Source organism: Eleutherodactylus coqui, chromosome 8 (assembly GCF_035609145.1).
Source record: "Eleutherodactylus coqui strain aEleCoq1 chromosome 8, aEleCoq1.hap1, whole genome shotgun sequence".
Lineage (NCBI taxonomy): Eukaryota > Metazoa > Chordata > Amphibia > Anura > Eleutherodactylidae > Eleutherodactylus > Eleutherodactylus coqui.
The window spans coordinates 34,580,962-34,605,151 of NC_089844.1; the positions used below are offsets into that span (position 1 = coordinate 34,580,962).

At 46.0% G+C, this 24,190-nt stretch overlaps 2 protein-coding genes across 2 annotated transcripts in view; one reads left to right on the plus strand and one right to left on the minus strand.

Moving 5' to 3' along the window:
• Positions 1-24,190, minus strand: part of TYW5 (tRNA-yW synthesizing protein 5) — a 964,030-nt gene that overhangs the window by 890,030 nt on the left and 49,810 nt on the right. The gene's annotated exons all lie outside the window — the stretch shown is intronic.
• The window catches only part of CRYBA2 (crystallin beta A2), a 32,167-nt gene continuing 17,329 nt past the window's right edge, over positions 9,353-24,190 (plus strand). Inside the window, exon 1 of the mRNA XM_066577361.1 lies at positions 9,353-9,405. The gene's annotated coding sequence lies outside the window, so the exon portion shown is untranslated. The remainder of the gene's footprint in view (positions 9,406-24,190) is intronic.

Sequence of the window (24,190 nt, forward strand, 5' to 3'; positions counted from 1 at the left end):
TGAGCGCATTTTGAGCAATAATCGTTGTTTCTAAATGGGTCTTTAGGGTGAAGGGTTATACAGCAGGTATCATTGTAGTACTTGCGGTTTGTTGACTCAAGCTTTGATACCACATACATAGATGGTTTTCTAGGGACAATCAACCAAAGAGATGATGTTCTGATTGCACACTGCCCCTATGATCTCCCTACCTAACTGTGAATCGATCGCCCTGACGAGGGCGCTCCCACTCCACAGAGAATAACCCTGCTGTAATCCTACAAAACCCTAAGATCAACACCGAATCCAATCCGAATATGTTTCTCCCATATAGGTAGTTGACGGGTCATCAGGGAATATTGATCTATTGGGTAAAATGGAGAACAGACACAACCACTATCCCCCACTGATGTGGACATCATGATGATGGATACTAACTAGAGATGAGCGAACGTACTCATTTAGGGCTATTTCGCAATCGAGCACCGCTATTTTCAAGTAACTGCCTACTGGGGCGAAAAGATTCGGGGGGCGCCGGGGGTGAGCCGGGGGTTGCAGAGGGGAGTGGGGGGGGGGGAGAGCTCCTCCCTGTTCCCCACTGCTGCCCCCCGCTCCACCATGCCACCCCTGCCCCCCGGCGCCCCCGAATCTTTTCACCAGAGTAGGCAGTTACTCGAAAAAAGCGGTACTCGACTGCGAAATAGTCCTAAACGAGTACGTTCCCTCATCTCTAATACTAACCTGTTAAAGGAATACTGAGACTATATAGCACACAGATCCACCATTAGTGCATTGATTTCTTCACAGCATGTCAATAGAACGCACACCAACTTCCACCATCTTTACATAGCAACACTACAGGATAATAAACTGTGCGCACATTTATGGTCAAACCTATGTGTGCTTGCATCAATACGCATGCTATAACGTATATGATTTAACAACATGTCCATGGAATGCACGCCAACCTCCGCCATCTTTGAATGCCATCACTATGTGCGCATATAATCCTGAAGCATGCATCCTAACACTCGCTACAGTGCATGCACATACGTAAAAAGGCTCCATATATCTGCACAAGGACATCCATATATGGCGATGGTAGAAGTCATACTGAACAATTCCATGTCAAAAAAACCAGAGCAATGTGAACGAGGACATGAAGAACATTACGATTTTAAAGTCCAAAATTATCAGCTATGAAGACTGGTTGGCCAATGTCCCAAAAGGGGCGACTATTGGAACACGAATAATAAGTGTCCTGTATAAACAGAATAAAGCTTGAGGATATTTCCGCCCGATATCCAGCATGCTTCTTCTTCCGATAAATATACCCATATCTGTACAGGGGTCACAAGAAGCGAGCGAAGGAAAGAGTCACGTTTACACCAGATGGCGCTGTGGATTCCATCCCTTCAGCCTCTTTACAAAGTATCTGTCTATCCTGATCGTCTCCTAGTGGAGATTTCCCGATCACTTCCAGAATAGCGAATTTCAAGACGTCTGGATTACCTCCATGTTTGGCCTATACATGCCTTGTGACAGCGGTATCCCTCCCATGACGGATATCCCCCAGATGATCGCCAACCCTCCTTTTAAATTGCTTCCAAATTTTTGCCACATAGTCCAGGGGTCATTTGCAGAGATAACCCCTCCTCCAGCACCCCCCACCCTCGTCTCACAGTTACAAATATCCTGTATAATAAACCCAATTAGTGATGGGATTAATAACAGATTTAGCTCGTAGAATAAAGGGGTAAGTAATAGAGATGAGCGAGTATACTCGCTAAGGCTAACTACTCGAGCAAGTAGTGCCTTAGTCGAGTACCTGACCGCTCATGTCTAAAGATTCGGCTGCCGGCGCGGGTGACAGACGAGTTGCGGCAGTGAGCAGGGGGGAGCGAGGGATCTCCCCTCCGTTCCTCCCCGCTCTCCCCCGCCACTCCCCGCCCGCCGCCGCCGGCACCCGAATCTTTAGAGACGAGCGGGCAGATACTCGACTAAGGCACTACTTGCTCGAGTAGTTAGCCTTAGTAAGTATACTCGCTCATCTCTAGTAAGTAATACACCTACTGCACTTAAATATGCCCAGAGGTTTATGATCCAACCAACTCTTCATTGATCAGGGGTTGATAATGACTATAGACTAATCTATCTCTAAGCGATCTTCATTTACAGAAGGTGCATTGTGGTCTATCGGAAATACTTCCATTGAGATCCCAATCCATAGTCAAAATCCCCCAATATCTGTTAATAATGTCCAGACCCTGTTTAGTTCTATCATCATAAGTCGCAATTAGTTTTAAGGTTTAACAACTGTCCCATTTCCTCGGGTCAGCAGAATGGCCCCCTTTCAGCAGCTGCCTGACACCAGCACACTCCTAAGCATCTGGCAATGTATTACCAAAGGCACTATGAAGAACCTCATTGGGGTAGCCCCTATTCCTAAAGTGATCTTTTACATCATGCTATCTGACTGTATTGCTAGTTGAGTAGTTACGCTGGATACGTAAATACTGCACCTCTTCTCAAAGATCGCGGATGATGACTATTTCACCTGAGAAGTGTGTTAGAAGAAGTGGATTTACCAAAGGTTTTAGTAATTAATTATCTTGATTAACTTTTTCAATACACAAATCCAAAAGCGTTCATTTATCAGGGTGAATCTCACTGGTGAAACACATGCCTATATGGTTGTGATTAAGGTATGACATGAACATCTCAAAAGTTGATCGGCTGGGGTCCGTCACTCGAGACCCCGACCGATTGGTTGATTGTGTGCCCGCTGATAGCGCCACAATTACACAGCGGTTGGAGCAGAAGCAGCGGACATCTCTGCTCCGACCTCTGTGTAGTGGCCGGTGCTGGTAACTGCAAGTGCAGCTCTTATTGAAATCAATGGGTTCTCTTCACTGTGTATTGCACCCGCAGATATGTTTGTGTGACACAGGCCTAAGGGACAGTTGAAACTCCAGTAAATGTATTTATATCATGAAAGGTCGGACAGAGAATTATATATAGGTCCATAGTAAAGTGCCTTTTACACAGGAGCGCTCATCGGTCAGAGCACCAGGATGGGGATCGTTTTGTGCCGCTCACCTATAATCACAGTAAGCAAGCCCTCATTCATAGATGAACGTCTGACTGTTTAAACCGAACGATGCAGCAGCAGGCCAATGATGATTTTATGGTCTGCATGTAAGATCTGATCAGCAATTTATCACTCATCGGTCTTTCACTGCAGGCGTTCACATGGCACAATTATCTTGAAAACCACCTGATTTAATAATGAGCAATTTGCATGATATCGTGCCATGTAAAAGGGACTTAAGTGTTCATCCATAAGGAGGAGGCAGAGAAAAGAAAAAGAAATTCAGAACTTTATACAACTGCATGGAAGAGAAACTTCTGGGGATGCACTGCCACCTAGTGGTGGGTTGTTACTATTGATAACACTACAGTACCTGCAACCGATACATCAAAAAAGTGACATTGCCTTTAGCTAGCTCCAGCCAAATGACACCATTATCCCCTGTGGCTGCTATGGGTTTTCACAGATGTTATTGAGATCTGTGACACATCTATTCATTTCTTAACAATATGTTACAAGATGACTCCACCCAAACCAAATAAAGATGTGGTCAGCAGACAGAGATAACAGATATGACTCAGAATTAGAGATGAGCGAGTATACTCGCTAAGGCACATTACTCGAGTGAGTAGTGCCTTAGCCGAGTATCTTCCCGCTCGTCTCTAAAGATTCGGGGGCCGGCGCGGGTGACAGGTGAGTTGCGGCGGGGGGGAGAGAGGGAGAGAGATCTCCTCTCCGTTCCTCCCCGTTCTCCCCCGCCGCTCCCCGAATCTTTAGAGACGAGCGGGGAGATACTCGGCTAAGGCACTACTCGCTGGAGTAATGTGCCTTAGCGAGTACACTCGCTCATCTCTATTCAGAATATATCCTCCCTCCTGATACGTATCATATTAAGGTCGGGGCTGAGAAACATTTGCAATCATATTAAGGAAATTTGCGCAGTGAGGATTCATGAAGAAAGTTTTTGTCCATATTTGTGCGTTTGGGTACCAATGACATTACACCAACAGCCTGACTGCCGAACAAAGATGATTTACAGCCCCTGTCCTGTACGGATCCTCAGTTACATATTTTATTAGCTTGCTGTGTTTTTAACAACAGCATTGAAAAATACATATATTTCTATTAGCTCCATATTACGGTGCAAAAACAGACCAAATACAGAGCTAAAATACAGTCATCTGAAAACAGCCTTAGGGCTCTTTCCCACGAGCCTAAATCTCACACCGTTTTCACGGCCGGCCGATATATGCTTCGATCTGATGCATTGGATGGGCCAATATAGCGCCGAGTGCTTTCACGCCGGCCGAAAAGATAGTCCGAGAACTATCTTTCCGGCTGGAATACATCGGCCACTGCATGGGCTCCTATGGGAGCCAATAACAGCGGCCGGAGAAGGAAGGTGGGAGGGAGTTTAGCAGCGTGACTGCTTAACTCTCTCCTTCTTCTCTCGTCCGGCTGTTTGTAAATGGGAGGGGGTGGGATGGAGTGCAGCTAAGCTCCACCCCCTCCCATTGCTGGCTGCAGACAAGGGGCCTGGAGGGAGCGGGTGCTTAGCTCTGCCCCCGTCCCACCCACTCCCATTGCAAACAGCTGGAGGGAAGGAGAGAGGAGGTGAGCCGGCAAGGGGGAGGGAAGGGGAGGCAACTGCATTGCAGACTTGGCGTATATGTGCCGGGGCCATGCCTACTGACAGGTGCACAAATGTTAGATTTGTACGCCCATTCACGCGTCTTTACGGCGCCGACGGGTGCATGTAAAAACGCCTATGGCCGCGTGAAGGGGGCCTCAGGCTGGATTCATACAACAGTATATATGCAGCTATTTACCTGCGCATATACGATAAGTCATGTGAATAAATGCATTGGTTTCAATACATTCTATTAGATAGCCGGCGTATACATGCAGATAAATAGCTGCATATATACGGTCATGTCAATCCAGACTTATACTCAAGAGCTGCGCTCATTATTCTGCTGGTGGAGTCACTGTGTACATATACTCCTGTCAAAAATACTCCGGCCCCTAGAAGAAGTTGTCGATTTGCTGCAAAACTCGTCCTGCAGCTCCATCTCAGGCAGATCTGTATATGATGAAAGTTGTGGTGGTTAGATGAACGGTGTTGTCACCGGAGACCCTAAAAGTGGTTCCCTCCTTTGCCTATAAGAGGCTCTCGGAGGCTCCTTGTGTGTAGTGACCTCTTCTTCTGCTTGTATAGAGCTTGTTGACCACTGGATACCTCTGCGACGCCGAGAAGAGATTTCACCCCGTTACCAGAGTCTGACAGGGGCGCATTATTGGGATGTGAGAAGCTGGATGTGTTGGAACCGGTGGATGCGTGAGGGCACACAAGGTGTTTGGGCTCAGGACGCCCCCTACTGACCACTAGTAGAGGGGAGCATCTGGCCAGACTGTTAGGGGGTGTTGGGATCAGTGGATGTGTGAGGGCACACAAGGTGACCGGGCTCAGGACGCCCCCGACAGACCACCAGTAGAGAGGAGCGTCTGACCAGACTGTTAGGAGGTGTTCAGGCCAGTGGATGTGTGAGGGCACACAACGTGACTGGGCTCAGGACCCCCGACAGACCACCAGTAGAGAGGAGCATCTGACCAGTCAGTTAGGAGGTGTTGGGACCAGTGGATGTGTGAGGGCACTCAACGTGGCCAGGCTCAGGACCCCCCCTACAGACCACCAGTAGAGAGGAGCATCTGACCAGTCAGTTAGGAGGTGTTGGGACCAGTGGATGTGTGAGGGCACACAGGGTGACTGGGCTCAAGACCCCCAACAGACCTGATAGTCTGACAAGCATGAGCAGCTCCAACTATTTCGCTGTGTATTGTCCCCTGTGGCTTCTATGGGTTTTCCCAGATGTTATTGAGATCTGTCCCGCTCACACATCTATTCACTTCATAACAATCTGCTACAGGGTGACTCCACCCAAACCAAATAAAGATGTGGTCAGCAGACAAAGATATCAGGTATGATTCATCTCTGCTGCACTGATCCTCCCTCCTGACACGTATCATATTAAGGCTTCATTCACATGAGCATATATCGGCCGCGCTTTCATGCCTGGCCGACATAAACTGCCCATCTGATGCATTGGTTTACAATTCATCAGTTCAGCTGAGCATATTCCCGCAGTGTAAAAAGCACCAAGCCAACCAAGATAGTGCATAGGAGCGCTTTTACGACAGCCAGGAAAGATAGTTCAGGAGCTATCTTCCTGGCCGGAATACATGTGAGCCCCTATGTGAGCCTATGACAGCTGCCAGAGAAGGGAGGTGGGAGGGAGTTAGCAGCTTGTCTGGTAAACTTTACTTAAGGCCCATTTACACTGAAAGATAATGGCTGAAAAGACAGTTTGAGTGACAGTTTTCAGCGGTCATCTTTGAATAACTTTAAGTAGCTAATTAGCTACTTAAGAGTTAATGCAGGTGGAGCGAGACACCGCTGATAACTCTGAGAAAAGCAGCTGTTTTGTATATGCAAACAGCTGCATTGTTCTTGGGGCTTTCAGCTGGTGTCCTGCTGAGAACTGCCAGCGGGATATCAGCTGATAGAATACTATCAGCGCTGCCCGCTGAGAAAATCCCCGTGCGGCACTGATAAGAGTCACCGATGAATGAGTAGTGCACGATGGCTGCGCATATAGATGCAACGGTTATCGCTCAAAAGATGGCTTTTGAGTGATAACCATTGTGTCTACATGCACTGATCATGTGATAGATAGATTACAAACCCATAAAATAAAACGCAAAAACATTTTAATGGTGTGATAGCAGAAAAAGCAGAAGCAGCTCCACACTCGTCCATGATTGGTATTGCAGTTATGGTGGAGCTGAGCTGCAATTCCAAACACAGACTTTGGACAGGGGCGGCGTCGTTTCTCAAAAAAAAAAAAGCTGACCTTTTTTTTCTAAGCTCATCCAAGCATTATAGAAACCAATCAGATCATTAGAACATTCACAGCACAAAGTCACTGCTATAAGAAATGCTCCTTATATAAAAACGTAGCGCTGTCGTTTCCGCAGTTCAGCCGACCCGGCGGATGTCTCCTGCTTCCCAGACTTGCTTTAGCTGCCTGTGCTACATGCATTAATCACAGGCAACTTAAAACAAGCCAAGAACACAAGAGAAGGGAGAAAGGCGTGCGGGGTAACACAAAGATGGGCGACCAGTATGTAGGCGGGCTCTTCCCATCTGGCTCCATGACGCTTTGTATCCAGACACCTCATAATTCATCTCAGTGGTCAGCTGTAGATGGCAGCACGGGGCCCCAAGAAATCATAGCGGGGGGAGCGGACGTCAGTGGGAGATCCTGAGATACGGCTCTGCGCTCGCTGGTGTCAGCCACGTGGATGTTTACTTCTGCCCTGTGTATGGAAAGACAACACTGGCTGTGAAACGCGTTGTGTCCACAGAGTATGAGGACCGTGACAATGCAAATACACAGATACAATAATAGGAAAAGCCCAAGTTATGGCTGGTTATACACATCAAATACGAACTGCCAAACTGGGGGGTTGGTAACTGAAGCTTAAAGGGAATGTGTCATCGGAAAATGACCTGTTACATCAATCACATTTTAAACACATTATTTTAAGATTTTTTGTCGATTTTTTTTCCCCAAATTTCGGTCACGGTCTGTTTTTTTTTTTTTTTAAATCCTAAAATTCAGCATTTTTTCCCACAGACTACAGAGTCTTCATTAGGAAATCTGTCATCTACTTTTATCCCTAAAAGCCCTTGAGCGGCGCACTAAGCAGTCCGCCAGTTTTAATTTTAAAATGGGAAGATTACTTTAAATGCATTGAGTGAGTTTCAGCAGCGACACAGGGACGAAGCTGAGTGGCTCCCACAACCCTGGCCCAGACTTCCAGAGTGTACAGTCGGCGGAAATCAGGTGATCACTCTGGCCAATCAGAAGCTGCAGCATTGCCATCCAGATTTTAGGCATCAGCACTCAAATCCTGGGTGCCATGATACTAGGAGTTTAGGATGGTGATGCTGTGGCCTCTGATTGCTCACAGCAGTCATCTGACTTTCGGCGCCTGCACACCCCAGAAGCCGGGACCATTGGAGTCGCTCAGCCACATCCCGGTGGGCTGAAGAAAGGGGAGTATAGTCTATTTTTTAATTTTACGCCAAGAAAAATGTTCATGGTACTGATAAACCCCCTTTAAGGCTGTACAGGTTTTTGGCCTCTGGACAACAAGAATGTTCCTATTCACTGACATCAAGCAGAGAGCTTAGAAAGGGGGAGGAATCAAAATTCAAATTCTTTTAGTAAGTGGTAGAACTTGTATATTGCATACATGGTGATTCCATAACATACGCTCCTAATAAGATGCTCTTGCAGTTCCCCGATCCATAGCGCGGCTGCAGTGGGATCATTTGTGTCCATGATGGGAGATTTACAGGTGATGTCCTGTTCTGCACCTGTTCCTGGAGGACAGGATATTGTCTGTTCTGCGCAGTCTTCGGACCCCACTTCCTCATTATACACCTAATGGGTGCGGTTTCCATTGTCTTCATCAAGCACAATGTGAAACCATGTCGGGAGCTGTGTCACCTTGTCCTGCAGAGTCCCAGAGCCGCCTGTCCGTGGGGGCCGCAATGAAGCTTTATACACTTATCCTTTGCAGTTGAGGCTTACTGATGGAATCAGGACTGCAGACTGCTATTTGCTGACTACAAGCTGCCATAAACTGCAGCTCTGAAGTATCTGGATTTTGCCACCAGCCAAATTTGGTCCTTGCTTCTGCAATTGTAGGGGTGGTTCCTGTCACTGTAAGGGGGCAATTACTATTTAAGCAAATTCCCCAAAATTGCAGCATAGATTGAGATAAATCCTAAACACCACACTGAAGAAACGCAATTGTTGTTTGCTGCAATGTAACATTTGGTCACTACGGTAGAAAGCAGCAGCAGCCGAACTAGTAACTGTGAACGCACCGTACAACTGCTTAAAGGGGTTAGCCGGTTACCGGATGCCCCTACTTTAATAGGGCTGAAGGGGTTAAAATAATAATCAAACATACTTATCCCTTTGCGACCGCTGGGATGAAGCGCTACAGCCCCGCTGTGGTCCCAGTGACTGCTGTGACAGATGATGTTAGAGAAACTCAGGTGACAACTGCAGCCAATGCAAGACTGCCGCATCGCCACTCATTCTTCTAAGCACCATCATGCCAGGAGTTCGGGAGCAGGACTCTGCAGCCTCTCATTGCCTGCAGCAGTCAGCTGAGTTCCTGCAATGTCAGCGATCACAACCAATGCCGGGACTACAGCAGGGCTGTAGCCCTGGATTCAGGCAGCTGTTGAGGGCTAAGTATGTTTCAGTTTATTATATTACCCCTTCAACCCTATTGAAGTGTGTTTGTTTGCTAATTGGACAACCCCTTTAATACTACATGGCCCAGCATGCCCTAAACTCCTCCCACTCAAACAGGAAGTAGTTAAAGTTTACACGTTTACCTCTGGAGGCTGCACATCACCTGAAAGAAAGCAGAGAACTTATAAGCTTTCGAGTGTAAGCTCTTTTGGTCAGGGATCACTCTTAGGGTACATACTGCAGCACATCCGGAGCACAAAATCTGCATTTAAAAACGCTATGGGTTTTTACATGAATTTTGGTGCGGAATTCACCACCCTCACTTGAAGTGCTGGATTCTGCACTGCAGACCCAAAGCTATAATTGACATGATGTAGACTACAATTCTGCATCGTATGTCCATTCTGCAGCTTGTGGATGAGATTTTTAAAACCTCATCCACTTTGCTGCTACTACGGTATAAATGCTGTGGATTTTCTGTGTAGAAGGTCCGTATGGAAAATCCACAGCAAATGTGCCCCATGTGGACATACACTTAGGGTACCTTCATACATACACTGTAACTAGGGCTTATTTTTGGAGTAGGGCTTATATTTCAAGCATCCTCCCATATCCTGAAAAATCATGCTAGGGCTTATTTTCAGGGAAACGGGATAACAGAATCACCGCGGACTTTTTGCAGCGGGAAGCATGCAGTAAATCCGCTGTGGTCAAATCCGAAACTAAATGGTACTGATTTGCCTGTGGATCTGCTGCGGATTTCAACCCATATATAAGCATGCTGCTGATCTAGGTTTTTCAAAAATGCTGCAGATTTGCTGCAGAAATTTTCCGCTCCATGTGCAGGTGGTTTTAGGGTATGTCCACACAGGGTGGATCTACTGTGGATTTTCCATGAGGACTTTCTGCATAGAAATTCTGCAGCAAAGTGGATGAGATTTTCAAAATCTCATCCAAATGCTGTTAAAAAAAATCAGCTACGGAAATAATCATGCAGTGCGGAATCTAAATCTGCAGTATGTCAACTACAGCACTGGATTTGGGGTGTGGATTCCACCTCTTCAAATGGGGGGAGAATTCTGCACCCAAATTGTGTGCGGTTTTTGATGCGGATTTTGCACTGTGGAATGGCCACTACTAACACTCCACAGCAAATTCCACCATGTCTGATCATACCCTTAGAAATGCGCAGTGGAAATTCTGCTACACTTGTGCCTGAAGTCAGTCCAAGGCTATGCCCATACGGCAGGACGCTACAGAATGTGCACCATGCGGAAACACATGTCTAAGGGCTCCCACACACTTGCGATTGCGCTTTTTGTTAACGCGATTGTCAGTGGGACTTTCTAATGTTAAAAATGCAACTCACCAAAAACGCAGTTGCGTGCGTTGGTTTTTTTTTACAATAGAAAGTCCCATTGTCAATCGCGTTAACAAAAAACGCAATTGCAAGTGTGTGGGAGCCCTAACATGTATATTTTGATGTAGAATTGAAAATTACCAAATTCTGCCGACAATTCTTTGCCAAAATTTGCAATTAGACTTGAGAATTTTGTTGCAGATTTTGACAGCAGAATGGGTGTCTCCGCAGTCCCATTGAAAGTGAATGGAGCGCTAGTGTGATTGGGCGACCAGCACTTTATTCAATCTCCTCCTCAGTGTGGGGGGTGCAGTAACCCCACAGAGAGGAGGATGGGGGACATGGGACCCTCGATCTCAAGATTGGCTGGCATCTCAGCAGGGAGACCCCAACGATAAGCAAGTTATGGATAGGATATAACTTGCAGTTGTGGTACAACCACTTGGAGACCATTCAGCTGACGGAGGGTTGTGCAGCCTGGATGTCGCTGCAGTAAACAGCTGGGAGGAGTAGGAGGTCGGGACAGCACGTAAAAAAAGAAGATTCTCATTTACTGACAGCAAACAGAGATCTTGAAAATAGTGGAAAAAAAGATACACCAAAGTATATTAGAAAGTTGTGAGAAGTTACTGTTCATCTATGGAAGTGATCTGCAGCTCCAGCTGTTGCAGAACTACAACGCCTAGCATCCTGGGACTTGTAGTTTTGCAACAGCTGGTAAGCTTTTGGTTGGAGCCTGTTGGTCTATGGTGGGAAATTCAACTAGTGGAAATCACTAGCAGTGGCGGTCCAACATTTCACACATAACACACAGACTCTTGCTGAGATCTTCCTTAAGAACATAGTCGCAGACTATCTGATGGTACCTTCTGCTACATTGTGGTCTGGTTACAGCTGAGCTGACGTGTCTGTATGACACCGGATACAATGTAGCAGAATGCAGAACAGTCTCCATATGTTCCCTGTGCTATAGAATATATTATTACATGAGCCCCGAATGGCCAAAGCCTAAACTTACCTCCAGTGTCACAGCTGCTGCGTCTTCACAGGTGGCATAGAGGGGTCGGCAGGCGATGGCAGGGAGTCTGCAGGTGCCCTGTCACAGTTGCACCCTGGGCCAATAGCGGGTGGTGGCAGATCCGGGATTCACTGTGTAAAGGAACGTGTTTGCATAAAGGGAGAGGTTGGAAGTTCCGCCTTGACGTGTGGAATTAACTGTTTCTTCCCCTTGTAGGTTGCGAGTTCAGGTGGAGGATGGGTTGAATCATTATTCCTAAAAATGTTCATCAAAATCAACTATTATATCAATAGAGAAAAATTCCTTTAATCCGGCGCTGATGGGACATGCTAGCTGCTGGATTATCAGATTATTCTGGGTTATTAGTCATAGAAATGTATGTAGAATCTTTGAGAATAAGAATCCCTAACGGATCTTTCACACGAGCGCAATATTTCTGTATGACGCACCTGAAGATGCAGCTGAATCTGCTGCTGAGGATGCCTGCCTGCACATGGGATTGTCCGCAGGACGCAGCGAACATGCGGATTTTGTCAATTAGTGTGGATTTTATGGCGTTTTTAACAGACGAATGCTTTCTCCGGAATTTCTTGCATTTTATTCCGCAGACTTTTATTGTGGAATTCCAACAATTCTGCACGACGTCTTTAATTCCGCAGCAGAAAGAATTTAGTCTTGCGGTTTTGCAGTAAAGATGCATGGATTTTTACAGATGCGGAGTTCAAGCCCCATAGGGATAGCATTGAGACGCAGAAATGTCCGCGCGGACTAATCCTGTCCCGAGTTAAAGGTCCCTAATCCACATGTATATTTGCAGATTTTGCTGCAGAAGTTTTTGCGTTTTTACGGCTTCTTCAGACGAGCGCTGTGGAGCGTATTCGGACATGAAGCCGTCAAAAGGCTTTTTTTTTTACTGTTTAAACTTCGTGTCATTGCGTGGGGAAAAAAAAAAAACAGAAAGTTAAGGCCGAACCTATATTTTCTTGGACGTATAAAAGCTATATTTTTACCCGCGAGTTGACATATTGCGCAAGAAACACGCCTGTGAAAATGAAACTATTGAAATCATTTTTGAGGTGTGATTTTCATGCCCGCAAAACGTTTCAAAAATACGGTTATCTGTTTAAGCCCTCAGGCGCATCCTGCAGAAATAAAAGCTCCCCAGGCCACCTTCATAGATAGTGTCAATGCTGCGGAGTTTCTGCAGCATTCACAGTCTAAGCCATGGGGGGGATTAAAAAAACTCATTTACAGGGAGATTACATTTCAGCACCGAATCCACAGCCTATTTATACTGCAGATTTAAACCCTTGAATTACAGATCCGCTTCAAAAACTGCGGCAAAATCCATTTTTGCTGCAGGTTTTCTTCTGCGGAATGCCAGCAGCCAATACACTAAGGGTGAACGCACACAGGCGGATTTGAATTGCGGAATCCATAGCTGGTGTCCGCCTCCGCCTATCGCAGCAAATACCGCCCATAGCATGCAATGCAAAAAATTATTCTTCATGCACATGAGTGGAAACCAATTGCGGTTTCCGCTAACGGATGAAAAATCGCAGCATACTCTGTTTTCCTGTGGATTCCGTACAAAAGGCTTCCATTGAAGTCAATGGAAGTCGTCCGACCCCCGGCCCGTTGATATTGCAGTGGGGTAAGGATTCCAGGGGAAAAGCAAAAGTTTTAAAAAAATCTGTACTGCTCATGTCCGACGGCGAGCCGTGCGGACCATATGCAGTGCAAAAAAAGAATAAGAACATACAAATACGTGCGGATGCTGGCCAGGCACAGGTTTATATTCTGCTGCGGGCTCCCGCATGCAGAGTCTGACCCACCTGTGTGCATGCGGCCCATGTGTGAAGCTGCCTTAGAGAGAAGTCCAAAATAAAAGTTCCTTCACACTGGCAAGCACGAAATCGCTGGGAGAAAATCACGGCAAAATCGCATTTCTGTTCAGGTGATTTCTGAGCGTCAGCGATGCTTTTTCCTAAAAATAGTCTTGCATCGCTGCCGCCCGCAATTTTCTCGCACGATAGGCAGTAAGAGTTTATAAGGTTAAAAACTAGAGATGAGCGAGCATTGCCCTTAGCGAGTACCTGCCTGCTTGAGAGACATGGTTCGGGTGCCGGCGCGGGGGAGCGGTGAGTAGCGGCAGTCAGCAGGGGGAGAGAGAGGGAGAGAGAGATTTCCCCTTCGTTCCTCCCCGCTCTCCCCCGCAGCTCCCTGCCCGCCGCCGGCACCAGAACCTTGTCTCTTGAGCAGGCAGGTACTCTCTAAGGGCAATGCTCACTCATCTCTATTAAAAACACATCGCACGAACATCGCAAGTTTGTGCGTTGCAATGCGCTAAAACGGAGGCTCCATTTGGAAATATTGTGTATTTGCCTAATAGAAAAGAAAAAGAAACACTGCTGACATGCGGAGGTGACGGCTTTTGAAACACATCCCTAATGCTGATCTGTAGGATACGACTGCGCACAGCGGAAATGCTGCAGAAATTCCGCAGCATTTTCACATCCAAAACAGAGTTAAAATCTGCACCGAACCAGCTGCGTATCCACCCATTGCACAGCACCTGACCAGCAGCGCTGTGCTTACTACAGGCCGCCGGGTGTTGGGAAGCGCTGATAGCACAAAGACTTTGGAGGTGAGGGGAGCAGCATATCTTCTGAAATCAGCTGTAGATTTTGACTCTGTTTTGGAATCGGAATCCGCCGCTGCGAATATTGTGCAGCATTTCAGTATGTGTAAACATACCCTTAGTACTCATGCCCACTGCCGTATGCCCACTGTTCTGGCGAGCTATGAAATAACTACATCATCACAGATTAATTGAAGAGTTTTTTGGGGCGAGAGGGAAACATCTAGGTATTTTCAAATGGTCATTGCTATTTATGCTGCAGGCAATCAGGGGTGCTGCTTAAAGGGATTCTCCACTTTTTTATCTTCATGTCATTTTTAGGTCTGACATCCATTTCTGATTAATTTCTGTGTCTTTGTTATGGTTGGAGCTCCATTTTTCGGATACAGAGCTCCAAATCTCTTGTATAGACATAGGGGTACATAATAAAATTCTGTCTAAACTGCAGCCACAGCTAGGGGGAGCTCACTGTATATGGCTTTTTTACTGAATTAAATGATATGCAGAATGCATGAGCTCCCCCTGGTGGTGGTTGCTGGCAGACAGAATTTTATCATGCAATTCTGTGTCTATACAGGAGATTTGGAGCTTTGTATCAGAAAAGGAAGCTCCAACTACTGTAAAGATATGGAATTTATTAGCACAGAATTTTGGACACTCGCTATGAATCTCTTCACCTCTAGTGCAAGTTCTTTACCTTGGCGCCCATCTGTCAGGTGGCATCATAGTGAATGAGATCTACACTGAACAATCACTGTATTAGGAAGATCTGGCATGTGGCATCTTGTGATGAGTAACTCGGTACCATGTGAGGGCTGTGTCGCGATCTGTAGAAGAAGGCAACATTTGGCAGTCATAGGTAAATGTAGTAACTTGAATGACTATGACTGCCGGCAGATTGTTGGTGCCCGGAGGTGTGCTGCCAGTATTTATGAAACAGACAAACTTGTTGTCTGTTCCTGAACCGCAGTATCGAGAGGGTTCCAAGACTGGTTGAACCATGGACAGATATCTGATAGAGATCACACAAGAGCAGGCCACATGTGGTTGATCCTAGATGCGAAGATCGGATGGCATGTCTGGTATCTCAACAACGATGTGCCACAGTGGACCAACTGACCCAGCTGTACAACAACAGGGGAATTAGACAAATATCCACAATGACCATGCGCCGCACCTTGCATCAACTATGGTCAATAGCTGAAGGCCAACAAGGGTGTTCATGATGATCCTATGTAATCACCAAGAAATCCTGTGTCATCATCAACAAAACCTCACATGGGCTCACGAAAGATGGCAACAGACCTTAGCGTTATGGCAGAAGGTTGTCTGAAGTGATGAGTCCTGTTTTCTGCTGAGCCATATGGATGGCTGGATCCACATCTGGTGTAAACAGCATGAAGCCATATGCAATGGGTGCACTGTTGGGGTTCTACAGGCAGGTGGTGGCATGTCATAGTCTGGAGAGTGTTTTCCTGGCATGGCTTAGGACTGTTGGTCATCATGCGACAATCCCTTAATGGTGAACACTACACAGACCTGTTAGCAAACCATCTGCCTCCAAATCTTCAGGAAGTCTTCCCCGATCACAGTGCGATCATTCAACAGGACAATGCTCCATGTCATCGATACTAGGTAGTGGTTGGAGGAACACGGCGAGAAATTCTCCACCTTGCCTTGGCTTCCAATGTCACCAGACCACATTGAACATGCTTGGGATATGCTGGAAGCACCATGAGATCTGTTCCCACTTATTTGCAAAATGTGCACCAAATGACGGAGCTGCTGCAGTGGACATAGGTCAAGTTCAGTATGGAGGATGTTCACCATCTTTTGGAATCTGTTCCCCAACATCTGAAGCTGTGATTGCCAAACAAGTTAGCCCAGCCGCTACTGAGTAGGTGTCCTTAATGCAGCGATCATTCGATATATACTATATAACTATCAAGAGTTTATTTGCTTCAGTATATCATGCTTCACATAGAATTGGGGATCTATAGGCTCCCTAAAAGTAGTGGCCTCTTGTGCTTCTTGTGCCCCCATCCCCAGAACTACAGTATGCTGCTGTTACTAAAGCTGTAAAAATTGAGTGTTGTAGAGCAGGGGTCCCCAACTCCAGTCCTCAGGGACCACCAACAGGTCATGTTTTCAGGATATCCTATGGTAAGAGCACATGTGGCAATGTCTGAGGACTGACAATAATTACATCACCTGTGCAACACTGAGGAAATCCTGAAAACACGACCTGTTGGCGGTCCCTGAGGACTGGAGTTGGGGAACCCTGTTGTAGAGGATTAGAAAACATGGCTGCTTTCTTCCATTAACAGCGCCACACCTGTTCACAGGTTGTGTTTGGTATTGCTGCTTGGCTCCATTGTAGTGAATGCGACTGAGCAACAATACCGCGGATGATGCATGGCGCTATTCTTGGTAGAAAGTAGCCATGTTTTCTAATCCTGTCCAACCCCTTTGAGAGAGGAAACATGAAAAATCCTTCAATGACGGCCTTTCTTGTAGGGATCCATGGTGGCCGCAGATAGGCAGGGCTTTATATGATATAATGGAGTCTTTGTAGCAGACACAAAGTTTCCAAGAGATTATACACATTTAGCACAAGCCAACTGTCATGTCAGGGGACTTCCTTCATGTTCCATAAAGTTCTGTTGCTGATGAAAGGTCCTTCTATCACTTTCTAATATATCAGGTGAGGAAGTATAGTAAAATGGGCAACGACTGGTTAATGTCAACAATAGTGACTACGCAGAGCAAATAATATAAAAGTGATGCTCCACCTTAGATTAACAATAGTCAGTAAATGTGAAAGCAGCATCAGTGTAATAAGCACTTCTTTTTATTCCAGTTTTCAAGTCATTTTCAGTTACTTCTTATCTGGAAACCATCAACAAGTTGGCGATGACAAATGTTATTATGTTTTAGTTTGTTATTAACTTATATATGTATGCATTTATATATATATATATATATATATATATATATATATATTTATATATATATATATATGATGGCATCATTCACATGAGCATTGTCTGCGCGCATTAGAGGGGCGCACAGGACACGCTTCAATAGGAACCAATGGGTTCCTATAGAAGCGTTCCCCTTCTTTTTAGGGTGCAGGAAAAAAATTGCGGCATGTCCTATCTTTGGGCATCGCCCATTATTTTCAATGAAGCCAGAAAACACATCAAAGGGCACGCGAAATACACGCGAGTGTGATGCGAGGTTTCTCCTTGGAAGCAATAGGAAACACTTGCCGATCCTCCGATACGGTTGAAAGTTGCGCCGGAGGATCGCTGGAGGATCGCTACTTTACTGAAGTGATGGGAAGCCTTTTTGACACAAAAATGTCTCGCATCCTGCAGGACATCGCACTCGGTTGTGTTTAGGAAGTCTAAGACATACACATAAAAAGGATCAGGGATCTAACACACGGGATGGAATTAGTCGCACGGACATCTCTGTGGCACAATGTTATCCCTATGGGGCTTGAATTCCGCCGTTGTTATAAATCCGCTCATCTTTCATTCAGAACCCAAAGATTAAATTCTGCATAAGTGAAGCTTTCTGCTGCGGTCGTAAGCATGTCTGGTGGAATTGTTGTTCTGCGTATGAACGAGGTTTGAAGAGGTACATAATCTGGGTGTTCCGCGCGTGTCTGCGCACAGTACTGTACTTTTGGCGCACACAAGGCCAGTTCACACGCACGTGACGCAGCCCTTCCATGGATTTCAAGGCTATTTGCAGCCTAATGAGCTCACGCCCACCTGTATGAGCGATAACGTCCTGTGTTGGCACTTTGTGATGGATAAGTGGGTTTTGGGTTTCAATATCGGCACTTGGTCTCTAAAAGGTTGTCATCGCTGTCCTAGAATGCGCAATATCCTGTATCTTTAGACCAGAGTAAATATGTTCTATCACACCATACATGGCACAACCTGAATGTTGCACATCCTACAACCCCAAATGCAAACAGAAGCGGTCAGATAATAAAACGTGTCGTGTAGCTGCCAGCTGTGAACACTTCACGTCATAGATCAGGGGTGGAGACCAGAGCCGCAGGTTGCCAGCTCACTGCAGAAAATGTACAGAACAGAATTGTGACATAAACTGTGCAAGTATCTAAAATATTGGGCGGTGCTAAAAAGCGCTATAAACTGCGCTAAATGTTTTAAAATGTGACAAAAAATAACCTAAACTCTGCTACATCTCTGCATTACATACAGCTGTCTTCCTGTAAATGATCAGATCAGATTATTAACCATTTTAACCCCCTGCAGCCCTGCAGGGAGACCCGGTCATTGTGCTAGACTAGTTGGAGCCAGGATTTCACTGCCAATCTTGTTGGGATTTGTTATGCCACATGCAGAGAGTATAATGAGAATAGTGTGAGCGAAGAAAAACATACAGCAAAAAGGGGATCCTGCGGATAGAAACAATGTGTTACCAAAAGGGGTCAGAGGAGGATGTCAGGAATCATTCTGAGGATTTCATCATTTAGTGGAATCTACACCACGATGAATTGCTGCAGTTCTTAAGGTCAAAGAAGATCCAAGCAGCTACTCCATGGGGTCTCTAATAAAGTGTCCATTCATATAGTAAAGTCGTGTGACCCCTTGGGCAAGTAGAGCAGAAGATATAGCACATATTGCAGTAAACATTAACATCTGGCTCATACGAGCGTGTCGGTATAGCATATTCCACGTGCGGATCATGCGCACGTAATATGCAGTACCAATCTGCCATGTTGCCGCTCACATGACTTGCACGAAATAGACGTACAAGAAAAATCACAGCATGTCCTATCTTGGTGCTTATTACACGAGCGTACATGCTAAGATGGTACATTGCGCTGAGCGGCATGCGGACAGTATGCAATGTCATTGCATACAGTCTGTGTGCCGCGCGCATATATCTCGCAGCCTGCACGCCACGAGATACGTTTTTGTGAGCCCAGCTTTAAGGTCTATGCTAGGCAGCCGAATTAGCATTCGGGTCTCTTTAACTTAGCAAACTGTATCAGAAATTATAACACTGTTTCAATACTTGGCAATTGATATTCTAGAACTTTGCAATACAGTATCGGCTTATCGGCCCTGGCAGGATTAAGTTACAGTCTCTTTAAAGGGAACCTGTCTTCACCTTTGAACTCAATAAAGTACGTCACGGTGCTCAGAGATGAGGGGACGGGGATTCGAGGGAGCTGTGTCGCATACTCACCAGGTGCGCCATTCCTGCGCTGTGTCCTGTGACGTTGGCGCATGCACACATCTTGATTCTTTTCAGATGGCATGTGCATGCGCTCTCTCATCTCTAGTTTATGGGGCTCGGAACTGTTGTGTTTCGGCTCGCACCCCACAGTCCATGGAGGTATATTTTCACAGTCTCTATGTTATAAAGCATGCCAACTTAGTCAACCATAGAGCAGGACCCTGTCCAGAAGTCGTTCAGATCACTTGGTCCGGAGGCTCCAGGGCTTCTACAAAGGACCAAACTTTGGGCTGCGTTCAAAATTTCAGTATGCTCCAAGATTGTCTCACAGCTCACGACTATAGTTCACAGCCAGGCTCGCTCCACAGACCTCACCTACTTGCTTGTGCACTCCATCCTAGTGGAAACGACACTTGTGCGCCACATTTTTACCAAACACAGGCACCACGCTAAGCAGCGAGACGTGCCTTACTATACTTTTCTGTATATTTGGCATTCATTAAAGTAACCTTTTTTGTATTATTTGCTCTTGTATTAATGCACCTGGTACAATAACGTACAGACAAAAACTAAGTGCAAACCATAATAATAACGAACACCATCGTTCGGTACTAGATTTCACTGCGGAAGCATACTCTTTCTCAGTAGCCATACATTGGCCTAGTTCTTTATCCTGCACACAGGTAGAGGGATACATGAGAGTGATGCGGCTTAGTTCTTTATCCTGCATAGACTATAAGACACAAACCCTCCTTGTTGCCCATAGCAACCAATCACATTGCAGCTTTCGCCCCCATAAGCATACCTTCCAACTTTTGAGCAGTTAAAGGGAAGAAAAATGTAGCGGCACACGTAGCGCACTGTGGCAAGTGTTTATTACAGGGCACCCCCTCAATATCCCACAATACTATCTTTCACTGATCCCCTCACATGAGAATAGGACTTGCAATCTGCAGTGTCTCACACATTGCACAGCCATGTAAATATGGCCGTAGTGACCCCAATAGTAATAGTGCCCGTATTAGAAGCCCGAACAGCAATACTGCCTTTATTAGTAGCCCCACTAGTAATAGTGCTCTGAGTAGTAACAACACTCCTATTATCAGTCCCAGTAGTAATAGCGCCCCCATTAGCCACCCCAATAACAATAGTGCCCCCATCAGTGGCCCTAGTAGTAATAGTGCCCCCAGTAGTAATAGTGACTTCAGTAGTAATAGTACCCCCATTAGCTGTCCCAGTAGTAATTGTGCCCCCACTATCAGCCCCGACAGCAATAGTGCCTCTGTTAGTAGCCCCAAAAATAATAGTCCCCTGAGTAGTAATAACACCCCAATTATCAGTCCCAGTGATAATAGCACTCCCATTAGCCACCCCAATAACAATAGTGGAACCAGTAGTAATAGTGACCTCTGTAGTAATACTACCCTATTAGCTGTCCCAGTAGTAATTGTGCCCCCATTAGGTGCCCTAGTCATCTGATCTTCCCTGCTACCTCTCTGCGACTCTCCCGCCAGATCCCGCTGACCTCCATTGGCCTCAGCCCCGAAAGCTGGTAATGTGCTTGATGGCGCATGACCAATACTCCAAGTCATGCTAATGTTCACATCAGAGCAGCGTCTCAAATCTTGGACTGCCGCACAGAATCCAGAATGGTTGGCAGGCGTACACAAGAAGGCTTAAACAGACGAACGTGTTGGCATACTTTTTTGCGCCCATGAAACTCATGTCTGTAAAACGTGATTTCAATGGGTTCGTTCTCATCAGCGTGTTCCTCGCACGCAGAAACAAAGGTCTATCTTTGTGTGTTTTATGCTGAAAGCTGCCTTAGAAGTTTATGGCAGGGTAAAAAAAAAGCAAGGTGAAGGGTGTGACCAGCGGGCAACGCTGGGAGAAGAAGACAGCTGCCCTTATTAGGCTATAATAGCCATCCTAGTCCACAGAAAGGGAGTATCACGCATGCATGTGCATTGGCATTGCGAGCGCAAAAATTACAGTACTGTGGGCAGACACGCATGCAACTGTCTGATTATTGCCATCTCCTATTGATATTTGCGCATACGTTCATCTGTTGAAACCATAAGGTATATTCATTTTTACATTTTAAGCATGCTCAGAGTGCAGAACACATGCTCTAGCCCAGGGTTCCCCAACTCCAGTCCTCGGGACCCCAACAGGTCATGTTTTCAGGATTTCCTCAGTATTGCACAGGTGATGTAATTATTGTCGGTCCTCAGACATTGCCACAGGGGTTCTTACCATAGGATATCCTGAAAACATGACCTGTTGGTGGTCCCTGAGGACTGGAGTTGGGGACCCCTGCTCTAGCCGGTCATCAAGGAGCAAATACGCCCTTGTGAAGGAGCCCTAAGGAATAAGACTCTACAAGGTTAGGGCTTGTAGAATGTCATTGTATTACCTTGTAATTAGCAGCAGGGGGCGCAGTAATGCCTTCTATTTGTCTACTGTATGTAATGCTGAAACTTGTGCAACAGAGAAAACCACAGCGGGGATAGCTATAAACTGTTCTGGCGTAGTAAAGTTACAAATTTTGCAACTTTTTCTCGTTATGCGCTGGCCTCACCACTTTTCCAAAACGTGGGCAAGACTTGTTAGTAGGGGGCATGGCCGTCCAGGACCGACAGTTTTTTTGTATAATTCACACAAGAAATGATGCCAGAAATGTACCAAAGGTCGGACATGGTGTCTTTTTTGAGAAGGCGCATGGAGGTGCCGAGATGCACGTAATATACGAAGAAGTCTGCCCCTCTTCATGTGTGATGCACACCTCCTGCTGGGGGAAATTATGCTAAGATGTAGTAAATCTCCCCCATGGATTAAGGGCTCGATCACACGGCATAGGCAGGTTTCGGTTGCATAATACGCAGCATATTTACTCGACCGAATATCTAAAAATCCTGCGCATTTTATCCCTTCTTCAGGTTTTTAAAACGTGTAATTGCAGTGTGTTTAAAAGGCCCTTCTACACAATGATAATCGCTCAAAATTCGCTCAAAAGCCATCTTTTGAGCGCTAATCGTTGTGTGTAAATGTGCTTATCTTTATGTTATGCTATGTTCAGCATAAAATCCATCATTCAGCAGAAGATCTGATAGCAAGGACTTCACACTGTGTTGGGGAGCGCTGATAACATTGTCTCAGCTGTCAGTGGCAGAACAAAGGGAACGTATTCAGAGAACAGACCACCCGCTGTTCTCTGCATACAGCTCCCCGCGGCTCACACGCATTAATAAGCATTAGCATTAGTACTAATTACTAGTGTATGCAAGATAATCACTCAAAAGCCATCCTTTGAGCGATCATCTTTGAGTGTAAAAGGGCCTTAAGAAATTGCTGAAGGTCCCATTGTGCAAATATACAGTGTGCAGCTTTCTTGCATCTTCACTGCGTTTTTACTCAGTTCTATTGACTTCAATGGCCTATTTTGGAATGAGAAAAATATGCTCATCTGAATGTGCATTTGGCTGGGCCTAATAGCATACTTTACAACTTTTAAACAACAAAAGGGACCACACTAGTGGCAATAGGCTACACCCTTTTATACTAAGCCTCACCCTTCATGTCTCCTCACAGTAATAGTGCCCCTTAGTGACCTCCTCATAGTAATAGTGCCCCTTAGTGACCTCCTCATAGTAATAGTGCCCCTTGGTGACCCCCTCATAGTAATAGTGCCCCTTGGTGACCCCAATCACAGTCCTAATATACCTCTAAATAATAGGTAACAGTTCTATACAGCAATAGTGATTGCAGTGCAGTTACCTCCAGTGATCACAGGTGGTGTCATGCGTTTTTCTTTTCTTTCTAGACCTGATCACTATGAAGACTTTTTCCATCCACTACTTGTCACACATGTGCCGGACGCTCATAGCAGCACCACTCTATTCACAGGCTGTCTCCTCCCATGGAGTGCAGTGTGTCCAGAGAGGAGGCAACCTGTCTATGTAGCTGTGCACTGCCAGTGGCCAGCACCAATGCATGAGGCACATAGCAGTCACTGCAGTGGCTGATGAAGAGCATTTGTGGTAACGTAGGGCCCAACAGTGGGGGTGATGGGGGAGGAGGGGGAGGGCGCACAGCAGGTCTCCCAGGTCGGCAAGACATAATTCCAAATTTAGGACTGTCCTTCCAAATCCATGACAGTTGGGAGGCCAGTTATAGCAGTACTAAGATGGCAGACCTGAGGTCATGACAACCCGTTGGCATCCCATGATTACATCACAGAGGGCCGATTGGGTGGCAGAGGACTTTACCTCCCTGTGTCTAACTGCTCAGATGTCACAGTTGCTAATAAATGGCAGAAACTGGTTTATCATCGATCCCAATCATTGCAAGCAGATGTCAGTTGCATAATACAGTTGGCATCTGCTAAGTATGGGACGAGCCTAGGCCCTGAGCAGTGTTCTCTACAAGAGGTGCACTCTGGAAAGGAAATAATATAGTAATGAGTAATAATGAGCCCAATGACCCTTCTACCTGCCTGCTGAGTGTACAGCTTAGAGGGGACCGTGCTCCTGAGTAG